Here is a 20,860-nt window from a genome sequence, read left to right as displayed (position 1 = left end):
TTAATTTTTTGAATTTAAAAAATATATTAAAATATTTTTAAAATTTTAAAAAATATTAAGTCTTTTCATTATTTTTTACTGTTAAATAGTTTATTATTTATATTTTATAATATAGAAGAATTTATTAATTCATCTCTCTATTTTATTAAAAATTTATTAATTAATTAATTCTTATTAAAAATATTTTATAATTTTTTACTATACATAATGGTTTAAATAAATGAAAAAATTAATAAATTTTTAAAATTTAAAAAATATACTTTTGATCATGGAATTAAGCCAACTGAATGGAAGGAAAAGCGTTATTTCACTTTCATATATTAAAGGCAAATTAATAAAGCGTGTCCCACACGCCTATAACGAGCGTGTGGGGCTCTACCGCAATTCAAAGACGGAAATACTACTATACTCACACGCCACACGCATACCATGTAGACACTCTACTATTTAAATACTCCTGGAGATAGAGAGCCCATTAGATGATTAAGATTCAACATCAACCGCTCAAAGTAAATGGTTGCACGGTGTACTGACTAACACCTGAACATGTCAAATGATAATGAAAATAGTCGTGAGTAAAAAAATGATTTTTAAAAAAATTATAAAAAATAGGGAGGGGAGGAATAAAGGTGGGTACATTCTGAAGAATATGCGGGGAGAGCATGATGAATGATGGGATTGTGTTTTGGAGAGAAGTGGGAATGGGCGATGCGAAGCCTCTGCGCCACGTACTTTTTCTTGTCACTTTCTTGAGAAAATTCCACGCCAGAAAGGGCTCGAAAAGTGTATATCTTTTTAAAAAAGAAAAAAAATATACTTTTTATTTTGTATGGTGCTGCGAAATTAATATGGAAATAAATCCAAATTGTTATTTAATAAAAATTAATTTTTAAATTAAAATTAAAAAAAATATTTCATTAAAAAATATTTTCCATAAAAAAATAAATTATTTTTTACAAATAAATAGAATAAAAAATTAAGGTGATTGAAATTAAAATTACAAATAATAATTAGAAATAAGGTCATTTTAATTATTTTATATATTACTAAATATTTAAATAAATAAATGTATTTAGTAGCATGTTTTCAATACTCCCTTTTATCTCAAAAAAAAAAAACTCATTTTCCCTTTCTTATTTATTTGAAATTATATGTAATCTGATTTGTTTAATAATATAATCTTATTTAATATGCATTGAAAAGACAAAATTTATTAATTTTAATAATAATTTAATATCGATGGAGAGTGTATTAGTAAATAATAGAATTTATTGTTTTAAATATATTTATTTTATTTTATTAATTAATAAAAAATACAATTATCTTTATGGATTAATATAATATACTTTTAAAATAAAAAAACTAAAAAATAAATTTCACAAAATCACATAAACAACGCAGCACCGTATCCGCCATCTTTCTATTGCTCATCTAATGAAATAAAATCCAACTTTTAATTTTAATATATGAAAGGTGGAGAAAATAATATGAGCAACTAAAATTTTGAAGACTACATAATAATGTTATAGTTATTATTATAAAAATTAAATTGTATAAATATTCAATATAAATATAAGATATTTAAATTAATTAAAATATTAAAATTAATTTAAATAAATTATAGAGATTTATTAGTATTTTTTATTTTAATGTAAAAATTTTAATTTTTTATTTCCAAATGAATATAAATTATATATGGAACTTTAGAGGAGAAATTAAGAAGTAATCTTTGATTAATGATCTGATGAAATTTGGACAAATTGCAGTGAATAGATTCAAACCCTCGTGCCCCATGCCACGTGAAAGGCATGAGAAAGGTTGAATTTTTTTTTTTTTCCACTTTTTTAATAAGTTGATGTTTTATTTTCTTGGATTGCTGACATTTTCATTTTTTTTTTTTCGAAAGTTATATGATAATCAACACTTACACGTTTTAAGTAAAAATATTTTAAAAAAAATAAAAGTAAAAATCTTATTATTAAAATATTTCCAAAAAAATCTTATTATTAAAACATATCAAATAAAAATTTAGATGGTTTATCATTAAATTAGAAATATTTTTATCATCCACAATTTTAACAAATTTTGACAGATATTTCAGTAATCATTAGCAATTTTAGTAGCAGATTAGCTATTAAATATTAATTATTAATAATTAACTGTTTATATAAATATTTATGATTGGATGCAGAGTAAAAAATAGCGGTTGAATTAATTCTTAAATGCAAAAAAAAAAAAAAAAAAAGAGAGTGAATGGAAAAAAAATGACAACAAGTGAGATATTATATATTAAAGACTGAGTTTGTGAATTTGTAAAAACCAAAAGGATATAAATATTTAAAAATTGTAACTAATTAGACCATAATTGATAAATTCTAATTATATCGATTAATAATAATAATATATTATTTTTTATTAAAAAATTAATAAAATTAAATTAAATTGATTAATGATAATAATATATTATTTTTTATAATATAAAAAAATTAGACTATAATTAAAATATTTTAATTAAATTTTAAAATATTAAAAATAATGCGCAAAAAAATAAAAAGTTTAAGCAATCAAATCAAATCGAATTGAATCAAACTGATTCAATTCGAATCAATTTGATTTTTATATATATTAAAATTTTCATTTTTAATTTATTCGATTCGATTCGATTTTAAATCAAACTGACCGGACGATCACTCTTAAAAATATCTATTTTAAAGGTAGTAAAAGAGCTTTAAGGTATAAAAAAGTTAAAAAATGAGTTGGATAGAAAATGAAAAAATATAAGGGACTAGTACTTCAACACTTTTTCCTTCAAAATTCATAAATGAAATAAATATTTATTGAGACTACTTTACTTTTTAATGGTCCCCAGATAAATACGAAAAATTTGATAAACACGTCTACCAATTTTCTTCCACCATCGAAAATCAGTAGTGAAATTCTGTTATCTCATATGTATATTTTTTTAATATAATTTATTAAAATTCATCTGTAAAATTAATTTTTATATAAAATATATAATTATAAAAATTAAATTTATATAAGATAGATCTATAATTATATATGGTCATAAAATTAATACCGAGTCTACAAGAAGATAAAAAAATAAATACAAAAAATAATTATTGTTCATCGTTATTTGTTAAGCATATAAAATTACTTTATCGATACGTGTAAATATCACCATTTTGCAGTAAAATAATTGGTAGATCTCTTTTTTTTTTTACAATAAAGGGCTTTTATTAAGTCATTAGAGATAAATTTTATAAATTTTTTTAAAAGAAAAATTTAATAAAGTATTGATTCTTATAGATCTTTGTGTTTAATGAGAGTTTAAAATATATTTAAAATTGACATTGTGATAAAATATTTATACATATAATTTAGTGACAGTATAATTTCATTATTGATTTAGCGATCGATATTTATTGTTATAAAGTTTGTTGCTATTGATAATGATATAAATTTTAAGAGTAAAAATTTTACGATCAGAGTATAAAAATGGAATTAGGACAGTAAAAAACTGTTGCAAACGTTTTTTTTTTATAAAATAAAACTCTTTAATAATAAAAAAAAAATTTATTGCAGAAACTCAAATTTATAAATGTTGGATTCTTTAAATAATAACAAGTGTGAGAAAGATATATAGTTGTTATCTCGATTACCACAAACAGCATTAATAATGTTTTTCATTAATTAATTTTTTTAAATATTTTAAATATCATAAAATATGAATTATTTTGTGGTTAAATTATTAAAACTGGTTCATTGTGCAGGTAATTTCCTCGTTCTTGTTTATAAAATTTTTACCCTAAAAAATTAATTAATACCACTCTCAACGAAGTATAGTACTGTAAAATTTTAAATAAAATTCAAAACTCAATTATTAAAATATGTTTTGAAATAAATATTAAATTTATGGCTTATTAATTTAGATAATTTAAATGCTTTCGTCAATTCGTGTTAATATTTTTTACTTTTAAATAATATAATTAAATTAAAATTTTAAAATTTATCACAATTTTAATTATGAGTTTAAATCAATTTTGATCAAAGTCTAATATTTATCACCTATAGAGTTATTTAGTATTTTTATTATTTTTTTTCTCTTATATTTTTAATTTATTAGATAAAATAAATTAAATATTTTTATGAATTTATATTTATATTCGGACTAGATAGTCAATTTTCTTTGTAAATTCATATGTATATCCTAATAGTTTAATTTTGAATTGTGAAAATATAGTTATTAAAACATTACAAGAGCAACGGTCGTATCCTTGAGTAAGACTCTAACATATGAAAAAAATTACAAGATGTCCAAACTTTTTCTATTAAATATTATCTTTATTTATATGTTAGACATGAATATTAATAGAATATGAATCAATTAAATATATATAATATGCTAACGTAGCATAAAATAATTAGAATTTATTTTTTATTAACGTTATTTCTTACACTATAATAAAAGAAATTTCAATTGTAATAAATATTCAAGTAAAAAATAAAAAATAAAATAAAATAAAATAAAACACAAACCTTTTAATGCAATGTTTTAATTCCAGAGTTTTGAGAACTTATGTCCATAATTGATTTGAGGTTGAATAGGAAAATGATCAGAGTTTTGAGAACTTATGTCCATAATTGATTTGAGGTTGAATAGGAAAATGATTAAAGAAGCCTTATGCAATATTATTGTTTTCAAGAAATTAACCATCAACGTAGCTCATATAAAAGTTTAAATTAGATACTTCACTTTAATTTTTTAAATATCTGCTTTAATTTTTATATTTTTAAAAATATATAATTTAATTATTTATAATTAAAAAAATTATAATTTTATATTTATGAATAGAATTAAATTTAATTTCATAAACTTAATTTGGTGATAAATGCATCTGAGTAAATCTGAGAGATTTCATATTCTACTCTCAATCTCCGATCCTCATTTCAAAAAAAAAATTTTACGATATATAAAAATGACTAAAATACTTTTTAAATAATAAAATCTATCCAAAACATAGTTGTTAAAATCAAACCGACTAGTCAGACTGATTTAACTGAAAATCATATTATGGTCTAATTGAATTAAATTATTATTTCTCTATTTCATAGAATTAAATCAACTCAATACCACTCGATCAAATTTTAATCAAACCGATAAATCAGACAGTTTAAATTCAATTTTTTAGATCAAATTGTTTTCATTTAACTTAATAATTGAACATACAACCATCCCACACTTGATATACTTTCTTAACTAACTGAATCAATTCTTTCACTATAATATATTTTCACCGTTTAATTTGATTTTTAATATTCTTAAATTGTAAGTATGTATTTATAAATATTTATAATATTTAAAGATTAATTTATAAAAATATAAGATTTTTTTTATAAATAACTATAATACTAAAACTTCAATTCATATATAAAATATGAAATTTATTTCTAAATATTATAATTATTTAAAAATTAATTTATAAAACTAAACCACTTATTTCAAAATATATTTGAGAATTCAATTGTAAGTGCAAGGATTTAGGGTCAATTTCAAGATTTTCTCTAAATATTTATAAAATATAAGGATTAATTTAAAAAATTATAGAAATTTTATTATAAATTTAATAAAATCTTAAGAATTATATTATTTTAGTTTAGAAATATATATTAAAAATACTTTAATCATTTTCATTAAAGTGAATAGTAAATTATTTGAAAATTTGATGGTCGAGATTAATTTATAAAATTTTTTAAATATGAAAAGTTAAATTATAAATTTTTAAAAATATAAAAATTAAAATATACATTTCATTAAATCGGTGAGATTAAGATAAATTTACCCTTTAAATTAACAGGCATTGATGGAGAAATATATCGTATTACTAAGCTCAATTAAGGAAAAATAAAGAAAAAACTAATAATCTGCATAATATTTTGGTCTACCAAAGAATCCATCTAATAGCCAAGAGATATTACAAAACTCCATGAATGGAGTAAGCAAGATCTTATGAAAGGGAAAAAGGCTCTGAATAGGATATTTTGAAGGTAAAATACACATTAGTCCCTGCAATATAGCAAATTCTTCACTTTAGTCCCTGTATTTTAAAAATGAACCTTAATAGTTCCTGACATTTGAATTATTGATTAAATAGCCCCAGCCGTTAGATTAGGAGAAGAAAGAATTAACCTCATACCCAATAAACCCTTCTCTTGCTCGTAAAAAGACAAAAGGAAATCAATAGAGATCGAAAAAACAAAACCCTTCCCTGTAATCCCTCTTTCTCCCTCTTAATCTCCATTGCGGTTGAAGACCGAAGGGTGTGGGGCTCTTTTGCACGCTAGAAGACTACGAAGGCGAAGCTCTTTTGTTCCATTTAATTTGATCTGGGAGCTTCAACATTTGGGTTTTGAGTCTACAAATTTGGTACCTTTGACATTTGATTCCATTTGCTTTCATTGGGTTGGCTATTTCAACATTTGAAGGTGAGTTTTGGGTGTGCTTTTGATTGGCTCTTTCGACATTTGATTGGTCTATGTAAATTCTGTTTTGATGCTATTTCAGATCTGTATTGTGTTTGTTATTTTGAACTGGGTTTTGATCATAATGCTGTATTGGTTGGATATTTAATTTACGAAAATATAAATATTTAAAATATTTATTATCTATTTGAATCGATTAATTAACAGAATTATATATATGAAAGAATCTCCATTATCCAGAAATTAAGTATTCTATTTTTTTTTTTTTTAAATAGGAGTTGGAGAGTCGAACCTTAGACCTTTCAAGGTTACAGGATGCACTTTCCACCAGGCTAAGTCTTGGAGTGCTAAGTATTCCATTTTAAAAATATAGAAAAGGATATTAAAATTTATAAATTAAAATATAATTTATCTATAAGAGATAATTCATTAATTTTCTTTTAAGTTCAAGAATTTTATTTGGAGCAAAATTTCCTTGGCGACTGTGTTGTGATGGAAGATTGAATATTTATGAAATATTCATTCACTGTAAACAAAGACTGAGCTAAAATATATATCATATTTGAGAAATCTGCCTGTTGATGCTTTTCTTTTTCCTAAAAATCTGCCTGTCGAATGTTAATGTTTACAAGATGCGTTAAGGACATGATTTTTATAGCACACGAAATGTACTTGAAGAGGTTGGTGCAAATTGAGGTAACTCCGTACATTTTAAATCTATTATTATCATTTTTAAATAAATAAATTACATTTAAATTTTTAATTAATGAATTAATAATATTTCATTTAACTAATTTTTAATTTTAAAATTTTTTAAAAATATTTATAATTTCAGCTACTTTTAAATAGTACCAATTAACCTTTAAATAGATTATAAATTTTTATAAAAAATATTTAAAAACAAGAGTATGTTCAGACAAATTAAATATAGATAGATTCAAGAATTCAATTTTAAAAATATAATAATTTATTTTTTGAAATATTAATATTTAATGATAATAATAACAAGAATATAAATAAATTTATAAATAATTTTGAATAAATAAAAAATATTATTTAATCAATATAATATTAAAAAATTTTAACTTTATTAATTTTAAAAAATTGTATTACAAATATTTTTGAAATTTTAAAAATTTTATTAATTAATCATTGTTTAATTTAGTTGTTAAGTATGAAAAAATTTAAAATATATTTAATATGAATAAATTAATTAATAAATATTTTTATAAAATTGAGTAACAAATGAATTTTTTATATGAAAGAAATTAAAAAGTAAAATGTTTAATAACTATAATTAATGTAACGAGTAATAAGTAAGGTTTTTTTAAAAAAATTTAAAATTATTTTAATGTATTTTTAAAATTGAGGATTAACTAATAATTTTTTTATATTATAAAAATTAAATAATAAATTTTATTTGTAATAATAAGATAAAAATATATTTTATAAATTAATTAAATAAATATGTATTTAAAAATTTTAATAATAATATGATAAAAGTTACAAAAAAAATAATAATTTAATAATTTTTTATTTTAAAAATGTTTTTCAATAAATAGTAAAATAAAAATATAACACCAGCAATTGAAGAAATTATATTTTTTATTAAAAAAACAGAAAATTACAACGATAATCAACACATTCTTAGTTTGCTTCCTTTATCCAGTCGTTTTGTGGTTTCTGTTAATGGGTTTGGGAGTTCTGGTTGGGCTAGGTTACCCAGGCTTCAACCCTTCTTATCATGTATTTGTATTGCTTGCTTAATTGGGCCTTGGAGTGCAATTGATGCAATTCAATGCAAAAAAAATCACAGTACTAAAATTTATGCTAGAAAACTAACTAAAATAATTAGATAAATAATCATGATAAAAAAATATTTCATAAATTACATCAAAGTCACATATTAAATGATAAAAAATTAAAATTTCAATGGAAAATTTTAAATGAAATAGAATACTAAAATACAGAATTTCTTTTTTAAAAAATATTTTCTAAAAAATATTTTTCAAATACAAGTTAAATAAATCAAATCTAAAATATAGATACTCAAAGCCTAGACTTACCTGATGAAAAATATTTTTTATTTTTTTAGTGTTTTAATTATTTAAAAAAATTAATTAATGGAAAATATTTTTATAGAAAATAAAAATTAAATTATTTTAATGAAATAACTTTTTTTTTTAAAGTAAAGTCATTTTTTATATTTTGAAAATCTTATTAAAATATCTATATATAAATTTGTTAATATATTTTATTTTTTAAATTAAAATTAAAAAAAAGTTATTTTGATAGAAAATTCATTACATAAAAAAATATTTTTTATGAAAAATAATAAAAAAATTTCAAATATAAATTATTTTATGTAAACAAATGGAGTAAAAAGGCCTGAAGATTGTAGCTTTTGAGAGTTGAAGTCACCATGAAATGAATTTCTTTCTTCTCTTCATCACCTACTATGGCTACATTCTGAAAAATCTATGTTCTTTTTAGTTCAAACTCCCAATTTTTTCAGAAATCCACTTCCCATAAGCTAACTTACTCAAATAGCAGTAAGCTAAATTCCTTTAAAATAAAGAAAGTAACTTTTTGTAATTTCTGAAAAATTGGGATAAAATACCAACAAAATAAACTAAAAACGTGTTAAATTTTTGAAAATTGAAAATTATCAAATTAATTTATCTCTAACCAAACAAGACTTTTACCTTATACAAAAATTTTATTAATTGCAGTCTTTCTTTTAATTATTTAAATTTTATTCTCATGATCAAGAAAACAATGCAGCATGAATTTTTAAGAGCTTAAAACTCCGTATAATTTATATTTAAAAAATATTTTTTTATTAATTATTTTTTAAAAATATTTAAAAAATTAAAAAATATGAAAATAGTTTTCGTCAAAGCTACCCTAAATGAAATATTCAAAATCCAATGATTCATTTAAGAGGGAATAATTAGGACCAATGGGTTTTTGTTTTTTTTTTTTTGGAAGGATGGTTAATTCTTTTGAATTAAGGTAATAATTAAGATGCATGAAATGGGGAGGTGACTGTCATATGCAAAGTTACAATAAAAGAAAAATGAAGAAATTGTGAATTAGGCAGGAAGCTGCCCAGACTAGAAAATGGTCCAAATCTTTAAATACTTGTCATGGAATGACGCATCCAACTTAATGATGACTCAAATTTAATTAATTGGCAGAACAGAAGCAGCAGTAGGTGCACTACTCAGGTTAACAAATTTAAAGCCCTTCTGATTTATGGTCATTAACAATTTCAGCAAATGATTCTACCAAGGCAAACATTCACTGGACCAACAAAGTACTTTAATATTGAAAAAATATTTTAAAATTACTTAATAGCTAAACTCAATAAAAAATATTTTAATATATTTTTTAAAATTTAAAAATTAAATAATAAATTTCCTCCAGAGATTAAATGGTAACTTTTCATTAAAAAAAAAAAATGAAAAAAGGGTGGCATTAAATAAGAGAGGGATATGAGATTGACCTTACAATGCAGAGAGGTGCAGTGAATAATTATTACATACGACATGGGAATTAGGGTTTTTGTGGTTTGTTTTGTATGAATATGGGAAGTTTGAGAGAGGGACAAAAGGAACAGTGAAGACAGTGGAACTTGTAAGAAAAGCTCCTTTTGTAGCTAAACTCCTAGGGTCTTGTTTATGTTATTTCTCTTTCCCTTCTCCCTCTCTCTCTCTCTCTGTCTGTTTTCTTTCATCATCCCATTGTAATATTGTAAAGATAGAGAGATATGATTTTGGATTTGTGAGCAGAGGCAGAGCCTTTGCTTCTTTAGTAATGCATGCTTTTGCAGCAGACCCTCCATAGTCAAACCTCACTAATTCTAACTCTACCACCTTCATCTCTTAATACAATTTTCTTTTTTTCTTTTTTTAAAATTCTTGATAATTCTATTTTCTTTTTTAAGAATTTTTGCAATATTGTGGCTTGGACACTCCTCAGGGACCACTGACATGGCATGATTATAGTTCTGTACAACATCACAAGCTGCTGCTCTTTTGTTTATTTTATCAGATTTTTCCCTTGTTATTATGAGTGCTTCACATGAATTAATCCATCACTACCAACAAATCAGCCATCAATAATAACATGGCTGATTTGTAAAAAAATAAAATAAAATAAAAAAATTATGAGAGGAGGATAGTATTTTTTTCGAATAAAAAGTATATTTTATTAAGTTTTAATGATGATCAACTCAAAATTATAATTAAGAGGTAAAGAAAAGATCTTAACCAGACTCAAAATATTATAATCAGATCGAACAAGAACATAAATTACGCCATTAGCAGACCTACGAACAAAATTAATAGAAATAGAAATCATATTACGATAGAAAATAAAATTATCAAATAACGATAAATTCTGATAATTAAGGGTATTTTTTAAGAGTAATATCATTAAATTAATCAATAATTAAGTCAAAATGGAAAATTAATCAAAGATGATAGTATGTAAAATTAAAAAACGCATTTATTATAAGGAAAGAAAGAGCAGGAAAAGCTGTTTTGACTTTATGTTTACAAGAAAGAATAATTTTGAAGAAGCCCTGTGGGGTGTGTGTATGGTTAACAAGAAAAGATTTTCCCCAGTCTGTAAAAAATGGATGTGTTTACTCTCGAAAATGACCCATCAATCCCTTCTCTTATTGAAAACATCCAATTGTACCCCTTAGCCTTTATTTCATGCTGAGCTTCTCACACCACACTCTTCTCTATATATGTAAAGATGAGCCTGAGCCACCACACAAAACATTCCTCATCATCATATTCATGGCCATTTTCAACCTAAGCTCAAAATCTTCTTCTTGGTCCTCTCCAGTGTTCTCCTTCCATGGTTCATCAGCTACTTGCTCAGCTTGTTTCTGCGGCCATGGTTGGTCTTGGTTCGTGCCGTATAGAAATGTTAATAAACCATAGTAATAAGATGATGTTGTAATAGCTATGGCGATATCTCTCCTGAGCTTATCCTTCTTATATCTCCTTTCTTCTTCTTCGAACTCCACAAAGGCAGCTCGAGTTTTCTTGACCTTGCAAGTCCGAGGAGGTATTCATTACGGCTATGATCGCTTCTTGCATCTTTAAAGAGGTGCAGAAAATGAATACCATACTTTGAATTGTGGAAGTTCTTCTCCCCTCTCTATCCCTCCTGAGCTTTCTCTAAACATTAGGTTCAATGTAGCTATGGTTCTAAATCAAACTAGTATTTTTGGATTTCTCTTTTTTTTTTTTTTTCTTTTTTCCTTTCCTCCCTCTTGAGAACCCTTCAGGGTTTGATGAATTGATAGTAAGATTTTAAGTGTGTAGTAGTTAGAAGCTTTCTGTTTAGTTGATACATGTTTACTTTTCTTCACAAGATGTAATGAAGTCTCACTATGAAGTTTACAGACAAGAGAAGACAGACTGTTTATGTTTGGACAATGAAAGAGATTATTGCATTGTATTTTAGGGTTTCTGCTTCACATGGGGCACTGTGAATATGGTGGCTTGAGTGAGTTCTCAAGCATATCACTTGCCATAGTTAAAATACTTAGTTTTATTTTGCTTGTTTGGGTTTTCTCTATATCTTTGAATATACTGTACAAGGGATCTTGAATTGGCTCTTCATCGGTTGTTAGGGTAGATTTTCTGATTGGTTTCCATGAACATTGAAGATCATTTCAAAAACTCAATAGAATATTTGTCATAATAATTAAATCTATTTCTAATGAATTTACTATAAAAATTGGAAAAATAAGAGTTATTTAGTATGAAATATAAGTCTTCACAATATTAAAAGAAATTAATTAAAATGATTTTATATGATAATAAAAATAAAATACAATAAAATAAATATAAAGACAATTATATAAAATAAATAAATAAATAACATGTAATAATTTGATCAATACATCACAACATATATAATTTTGAAAATTTTATTTTCAATTATTGCTATGAACGCTTAGCCTATATTATTATTATTATTATTATTATTGAATTATTGAAAATGTCTTTGGCTTGACCCTTACATATCCAATCTTCAACTTCTTGCTTCATCACCTTGCTTCTTATATACAGTTGCAGATCCTTACAATCTCCAACTCTGTACTACTGAACAATTATTGAAAAAATTAATTAATTAATTAATTATGTGAATAAAAATAAAATAAATCCAACACTCAAAATGTACTTTTTATTTATTTAGACACGTTTTACTTTATTATATGGGTACCCTACCACCTATATCAATGTTTAATAAATAAATTGATAGTACACTATAGTTCCCTCCATGAATGAAAAAAATGTCTAGCTCTAAAGAATTGGATGTAATAATTAGGGTCCAACCGTTTTTTTCTGGTATTTAATTCAATATAGATTCAAGATATTTTATTGAATTAATGATGAAAGGAGTTTTTTATCCTTTAAATTAAATTCTTAAAAGAAACATTAAGGAGTTTTTTTTTTTTTATTTTCTCTTTGTTTCTCTTTTCTCTAGTTCTAAGCTTTAAGACTCTTGTTTTTGCCGCTTTGTTGGCCTTCTCTGTATGCAAAGGAGATCTCCTTCCCCTAGCCTGGCAGTGAATTTCTCCTCCCACTGTGGGTTGGGCTGTAAATACATTTGTGTCTTTTGTTTAGTTGTGTCGCTGATTTTGTGCTTTAAGAGAGGAGTTTTCTTTCACTGGTCGAGACTTTTCATTAGTTGATTGAGCTTTTTGTGGTTGATTTGTTTTCATTTTTTCCATGCATATTGTTGCTTACAGGATCTTTGTTGGGTGTCGATACCTTCAGGGACGTTCATGGTGTCACTAGTCTTTAGTCGCCTAATCCTTAAGCCTATATGAGATTGAAATGGCAAGGAGCTCTGTCGCCCCACCCCGTCAAGCTACCTTCGCTTCTTTTCCAAGATTGCTCTAACGCCTGTCTTTTAATGGATCCTATGCCCTTTTTTTCTTCTTCTTCTTTTAAGTTTCTATGTTTTTTTATCTTTAGTACTTTGTCTCTCCCTTTTTTACTTTGGTTGAGTTTTCTGTTTGATGAGGACGAGATCAACACATGCAGTGTACAGAGAAAAAGGAAGAACGACGCTCTTTGGAAAAAAAATTCTTGAAAAAATTAATAAGTAATAAAAAAATTAAATAATTAATATAATTCAATTTCTATAATGGATATATTAAAATTATGATGGGTTTGAACCGTTTTAAATTTGAAAAATTCTACAACCGGTTTAACACTTTGAATATCTATTATTTCTCAATCTCTATTTGCTTTGGTTCCTGGTAGGATGATTAGTGATTGCGTTTGAAATTAATCATTATATGAAGCAAAAGGTGAGGGTAGAAAAGGGGAGGTGGCTTTGAAAATTGATATTTTAAAAACTTATAATCGTGTTGACGGACATTGTCTACGCTTAGTTATGCTTCATATGAGTTTTTATAGTAGATGAGTGGACATTATTGTGCTTTGTGTTTATTCTGTCCTCTATTTTGTGGCTATAAATGGTGTTGAGGTTGGTTCCATTATGCCTAAACGAGACCTCAGACAGGGGAAACCGATTTGAGCCCGTACTTGTTTATACTTTGTTTCCAAGGACTGTCGACTTTATTTCATTAGGCTGAGAGAGATAGTTTCATCCATGGTACTCGTAGCGCTTTCTCATTTGCTTTTTGATTATGATAATTTTTTCTTTTTTTGAATAGATGAGTGGAATGTGGCAATATTAAGAGAATCCTTATGACTAAAAGTCAGGTATTTTCTTTAGCTCGAATTGATCTACTAACAGGAGAGGTTATATTTCATCTGGGATTATATTTCATCTGTGTTAGGTATTTCTCATCCTTTGGATCATAGGCATTATTTGGATTTAGCATCCTTGATTGGTCAGAGCAAAAAGTGAGTGTTTTCTTTTCTGAAGGATAGGCTTTGGGGACGTATTAGCTGTTGGAATGGTAACCTTTTATCTTAGGTAGGAAAAGAGGTTTTGTTAAAGTCAGTGGCTCAGGCTATCCCTTTCTATGTGATCACAGTCACGCTGTGTGAGGAGTTGGAGAGGATTATGAACTCTTTCTGGTGGGGTTCAAAGGGAGGTGACACTAAGAGGATTCATTGGTTAAATTGGCATAGGATGTGCTTGCGAAAAGAGAAAGGTGAGTTGGGTTTTCAACATCTTTGATATTTTAATTTAGCTATGCTTGACAGGTAGGGTCGGAGATTTATCTCTAATTCAGAATCTCTTCCTTTTTATATTCTCAAAACTAAATATTTTTCTAGAATGGATTTTTTTAATACTAATGAGGGTTGTAGCCCCAACTTTATTTGGAAGATCATGGTACTCGTTAGAGAGTGGGAAACGGTGAACGAATTAAAGTGTGGGGCGATCCTTTGCTTAATAAAGATGCAAATTTCTCTATGGAAACTCTATGTGTTAATGGGTTGGAGGATTTAACTATATCTGGGTTGGTAAATATTGAGGGGTCTGGTTGGAACTTGCATTTACTTTCTGAATTGTTTTTGCTTGAGGATTTTAATTGTATTGCTCGTATTCCATTAAGCATGTTTAGGCAGACTGATAAGCAGATTTGGCATTTTACAAGGAATGAAATGTATTCCGTTAAATCCGTTTATCATTTTTTAGTGTAGTTGGATGAAAATTTAGTTCAGTTTATTATTTCAGATCTTTGGAAAAAAGTGTGAAATTTACATTTACCACTAAAGGTGAAGAATTTCTTTGGTTCGCTTTAAGAGGTATATTACCATTTAAGATGAGTTTGGTAGCAAATGGTGTATACATTGTAACTGATTGTTAGGTTTGTAGTGAGAAGAAAAATGATATACATATCTTTGCTCACTGTTCCGTGGCACAAGAGTGTTAGTATAGGTTCGGTGTCTACCCTGATTCTCAATCTATCACGAGTTTTACTGATTTAATTACTTTTATGTTAAATATCTTTGATTGATTTGCAAAGATGTGTGTGGTCCTCTAGAATATTTGGAATGCCAGGAACATCTATGTATGGAATGGAAAGGAACCAGTGCCACGTTACATTAGCTCTTCGTTGGAGGATTTTCTCTCTTTTTAGATTAGTGTACAAGATGTGCAACATGGTTCCCATTCCACACACCCCTCTTTCATTATTTGGTGGTTACAACTTGTTTCAGGGAGATTAAAATGTAATGTGGATGCCAATATTTTTAACCAGTCTAGTCAGATTAGTTATAGTGTTGTCCTTTATGATTTCTAATCGCGGTTGTCGAATTCGTAAAAAATAAACCTATTAATAATTAACAATTAAGAACTGTAGATAGTGATAATAGAGTCGAACCACAGAGATTTGACACTAAGGACTTTCCTAATAATAACTTGGACAAATCAATAATAAAAGTAAAATAAAGGGGGTAGTTTTTTATGTTGATAAACTTAAGATTAAAAATAAAGTGGTAAAAGAAAGCAATGATACAAAGACGAGTAAATCAATAATAAAAAAACTCTAGTTGAAGCATAGGATCCATTTTAGTTTAGAATTGATCATTAATACTTTGACTCTTCTATTTATTTCAATAAATTAGTTTAGGTTGTGGAAGACGCTCCACATAACCAAATTCCTCCTTAAATTTAGTTTGATTAGGAAACGTTGGCCAATCAAATACTAGTTAACAAGTTGCCAAGACAACGTCTTTGGGGTTCTTCACTTTTCAACTGTTAATTGCTTTAAAAAATAGATAACCTAATTCTAATTTTGCCAACCGCATGGTTTAATTAGATCATGCAACTAATTATCACTTATGTTTAAACAATTTAAGCAATTACGGACCTAAATCATTCAAACTAATAATATATTACTTTACAATTAAAAGTAACATGCTCTATTGATTCTAATAGCAAGGCAATAATAATATGAAGAACAAGTTGCATAAATACTGAAAAATAGAAGTTTGACAATAGAGTTTCAAATCTCCCAATTCATAACAAAACTGAAATTTCCCCCACTCAACTAGAAGAAGATGTGTTTAGCCACTCATGGTGGGCAAAGAATACATAAAGAGAAAAGAAAGGAGAAAAGGAGAAGATGCGGTGCTGCTGATGCTCTCTGCTGAAAATTGGATGATTTGCTGCTGCTGCTTGCTACCCTTTTATAGGTGAGAAACCCTAGATCAGTCCTTTATGAGCTGAAATTCCAATTTGACTTGGTCTTTGATTCATTTTTTGCTTGTATTTCATCATAAATAGACCTCTTTGGGTGAGGAATTTCTTTTTGCACAGCATTGGATGTGTTTTGGATGAGTCTTGGCGTGTTTGAGATAGGATAGAACTCTTAAAACTCAAATTTCTGCAATTCCCGCGTTTTTGCACTTTTCTGCTAGTGACAGTCGATTTGGACAAATCACTTGTGTAATACCCGGCGAGAGTCCGGCATCGGCATTCTACTTTCCGGTGGAATCTCGGATGTTGGACTCCTCTAGAAGGGTAAGCGCTATGTTTTTGTAAAGGATTTTAGTATGTTTTAATGTTTTAAGTCCAAAAGGAAATGAGTTTTTGAAAGAAAAGAGCCAAGGAAGAAATACAAGATTCAGCCGCCGAAGGTGAAGTTCGGCCGCCGAACATGCATGAGTTTTGGTTTCACGTTAGGCCGCCGAAGGTGGTCTGACCAGCCACCTATAAAAGGCCCTAGGTCGGTGAATGGATAAGATTTTCTTTCCATTCACAGACAGAGGTGAGACCATGATCTTCCTTAGGTGATTTTCATGTTTTCTTCAAATCTTGCAAAGTTTTGATGGGTTTTATGTTGTTTTGAATCTTTTGAGCAAATTAACCAAAAGTTTTGAAGTTGGAGACTTTGAGGGAGAGTTTCTCCATATCTCCACGTTGGGATCGTTATCTTCTTGTTTGTAAGAGGTAAGTGAAGATCCTGAACTGCTTTTCATGTTTTATGAAGGTTTTATGAAGTGTTTGGGTAGAGATGCATGTTTAGGGTAAGTTGAGGTTTTGGTTGATTTGTGGTCAAAGCATGCTTATGTGTTTAGATGTGTTGTTTGTTGGGGTTTTAAGTTAGTTTTGGACCCCTTTGTGCCTATACTTGAGTATATGCAGGTTGTGGAATTGTGGTTTGCTTGTTTGAGTGGAGTTTGTGTACGTTTGCATGAAGTAGAACAAGTTTCTGCCTTACTCGAGAATCCAGTTTCGGCCACCGAAAGAAGGTTCGGCCGTCGAACATGCTAAGGAGGTGGTTTCGGCTGCCTAAGTTTGCCCAAGCTTGCCCCCGAAAGTTTGGACTTTCGGCTCTGGAGGAGGGTTTTGGCCGCCGAAAGTGCCACCGAAGGTTAGGGACTTTCATCTCTGGAGAGGACTTTCGGCAGTCGAAGTGCCGTCGAAAGTGCTTGAGGTTCGGCTCTGGAAGGGACTTTCGGCCGCCGAACCTGCCGCCGAAAGTGCCTTGTCCAGCCTTCTTTTGCATGTTTTTCTTGATTCTTAAGTCGACCTGGATCCTAGCGCCGGTAGCAGTCCGATTTTCGGGTCGTTACAACTTGCCCCAATCGTTTCTGTAAGACATTTTCGGGTTTCAGCTATCATTGGCTTCTGGCGATTTGGCTAGTGATTTGGGCAAATCGATTTTGGCATATCAAACTTGAGTTTTGGCTTCTTCTTCCATCCACTTGTGCAGCTTCCTTGGTCATTCTTTGAGCACTTCGGCAAAATCAACTTTTCAACGTTTTTAGATCATTTTTCACCAAGTTTTTATTTTTCATCATTTTTTGTAAAATATAATCAAAAGCACAAAATTGGCTAGAAAATATATAATTTAGCATCAATAATAATGGTAAAAATGTGGCTAAATTATATTTGATCAATTCTGTAACGACCCGAAAATCGGACCGCTACCGGCGCTAGGATCCGGGTCGACTTAAGGCCGCCGGGACCCGTAGCAAGCCTAACATGCATCCTGCTTAATCCCATACATGATCAACAACATACATAAAAATTAAAACTTTTCTTTCCATACACATCAACCATACTCAACCTGTGCATGCACTGTAAATAACATAAATCATAAACATTGATCCCTCTGTGGGATCTCATCAGTGCCCCCAAAAGGGTGACATAACATATGTTGAGTTGATTGCATAAATGACATAAAAGATCCAAGATCATGAATTAGAAGGGATAACAACACTCTATGGTCAAGCACACCTCTAATATCCATAAACATCATTACATAACTATACTGTACTTTTACATTACATCGTTCTACGATTTGTCATGTCCACATTCTATCTATTACATACACAAGCTTTACTCTAACCGACCTCCTCTTCTATCCTGTACCTGCAAGCCTGGGGGTAAAAGGGAGAGGGGTGAGCTAAAAGCCCAGTGAGTAGAACTATAAAACATATTAACACTATGCTCCAATGAAATGCATCATAACACAGACAATTCACATAAGGGTTGGGTGAACTTGTCACCAATTAGTCCAAGCTAACTCTGTGCCAGGCCGTAGCATGGGGTCCTGGTCTTCCTGTCATACATACATTACTTACCATTGTCCCAGGGCCTCCTCTGGGCTCCTGGTCTTCGAGTCCCATAACCGTGCCAGGCCGTAGAATGGGGTCCTGGTCTTTCCTTACTCTGTGCCTGTAATACCCGGCTAGACTCTGGTATCGGAATTCCTACCGTCCGGTGGAATCTCGGATGTCGGAGACCTCTAGAAGGGTAAAACCATGTTTTCATGAGATGTTTTAATGTTTTTGAAGATTTTGAATGAAAAGGAAATGAGTTTTTGAATAAAAACAACCTTGGAGGAAAGCTCAGGTTCGGCCGCCGAACATGCATGCGTTGCGGGTGTGCTTTAGGCCCCCGAAAGCATAAGTGAGGGAAGTCCAGGTTCGGCCGCCGAACATGGCATGCATGCGGAGGCACATTCGGCCCCCGAACGTGGCCTGGCCAGCCACTATAAAAGGGTCCCTTAGCCGAAAACGGGCGAACTTTTCCCCATTTTCGGCCAAGGTGAGCTTCCCGCCGGCCCTCACTGATCTTTGATGCTTTTCCTCTAGATCCTTCAAGTTTTTCACTTGTTTTAACTTTGTTTTGAAGATTTGAGCTTTTGAGCAAAGTTTTGGAGCTTTGAGGTTCAAGAACTCAAATCTCTCCCAACCCCAAGTTTGGTCGCCTCTACTCTCGATCTTCAAGAGGTAAGAGTCGATCTCTAGCTTATAGTATGTTTTAAGTAAGTTTTATGAAGTTCATGGGGGTAGAATGCATGTTAGGTTATAGTTATGTTTATAGGTATAAATGTATATTCATGAACAATGTGGCTTGCAATGCTTGTGTATGTGTGTTGTAGTTGGGGTTTAAGGTAGCTTGAGACCCCTAGGAGCTTGTATGTATGTTTTGGTTGAGCTATATGCATGTTGATTGAAGTTTGGAGGCATTTGTGCATGTTTGAACCTAGTTTCTGCCCTTTTGGGAGAAACCAGGTTCGGCAGCCGAAGGGACTTTCGGCCGCCGAACCCTCTTGTGGAGGCAGCCTTCGGCTGCCGAAGCTTGCCCCCGAAAGGAGACTTTCGTCTCTGTCTGGGAGTTTCAGCCGCCGAAAGTGCCGCCGAACATGCATGAGTTTCGCCTCTGTCTGGGAGTTTCGGCCGCCGAACCTGCCTGACTTTCGGCTCTGGAGGGACTTTCGGCCGCCGAACCTGCCGCCGAAAGTGCCCTGTCCAGCCTTTCTTTGCATGTTTTGCATGAATGTTTTGAGATGTTTTAGGGGGTTTTTGGGGGATGTTTTAGAGTTATGTTCTAGTATGTTGGTCCCTCATTTGAGTCCACCTGTGTAGGTTCAGACCCGAGGAACTGAGGACCCCAGCTGTGAGTCTGTTGCCCCGGTGTCTGATCAGAGCTAGCCAGAGGTGAGTGGAATGACTCTTATTGTTTTAAATAAATAAATAAATCAGTTTTGAGCATGTTCATGCATCACAGATGCCATGTGATATTCTAGGATGCTTGCATTAGAAATCACGAATATGTTGCATTGCATAATATGTTGATGATGTGGATGAATGTTGAATGATCCATTAGCCCTCATATGTTATGACATGATGATATGATATGGAAGTCCAGGTGTGGCCTGCACTACGCCCCTGGCACTATGTAAGAGAAAGACCGGATGTGGCCTACACTACGCCCCCGGCATCATGGATTATGTATGTTATGTTATGTTATGTATAAGAGAAAGACCAGGTGTGGCCTGCACTACGCCCCTGGCATGATTGGATTATGTAGAGGGCTAAATGGTAACAAGTTCATCCTTGATATGATTAGTTGTGATGTGATGCATTTCATGTTATCATATGTTTTAAATGCTTTACTATTC

This window comes from Manihot esculenta, chromosome 12, assembly GCF_001659605.2.
Source record: "Manihot esculenta cultivar AM560-2 chromosome 12, M.esculenta_v8, whole genome shotgun sequence".
NCBI lineage: Eukaryota > Viridiplantae > Streptophyta > Magnoliopsida > Malpighiales > Euphorbiaceae > Manihot > Manihot esculenta.
Note: the sequence above shows the minus strand (reverse complement) of the source record.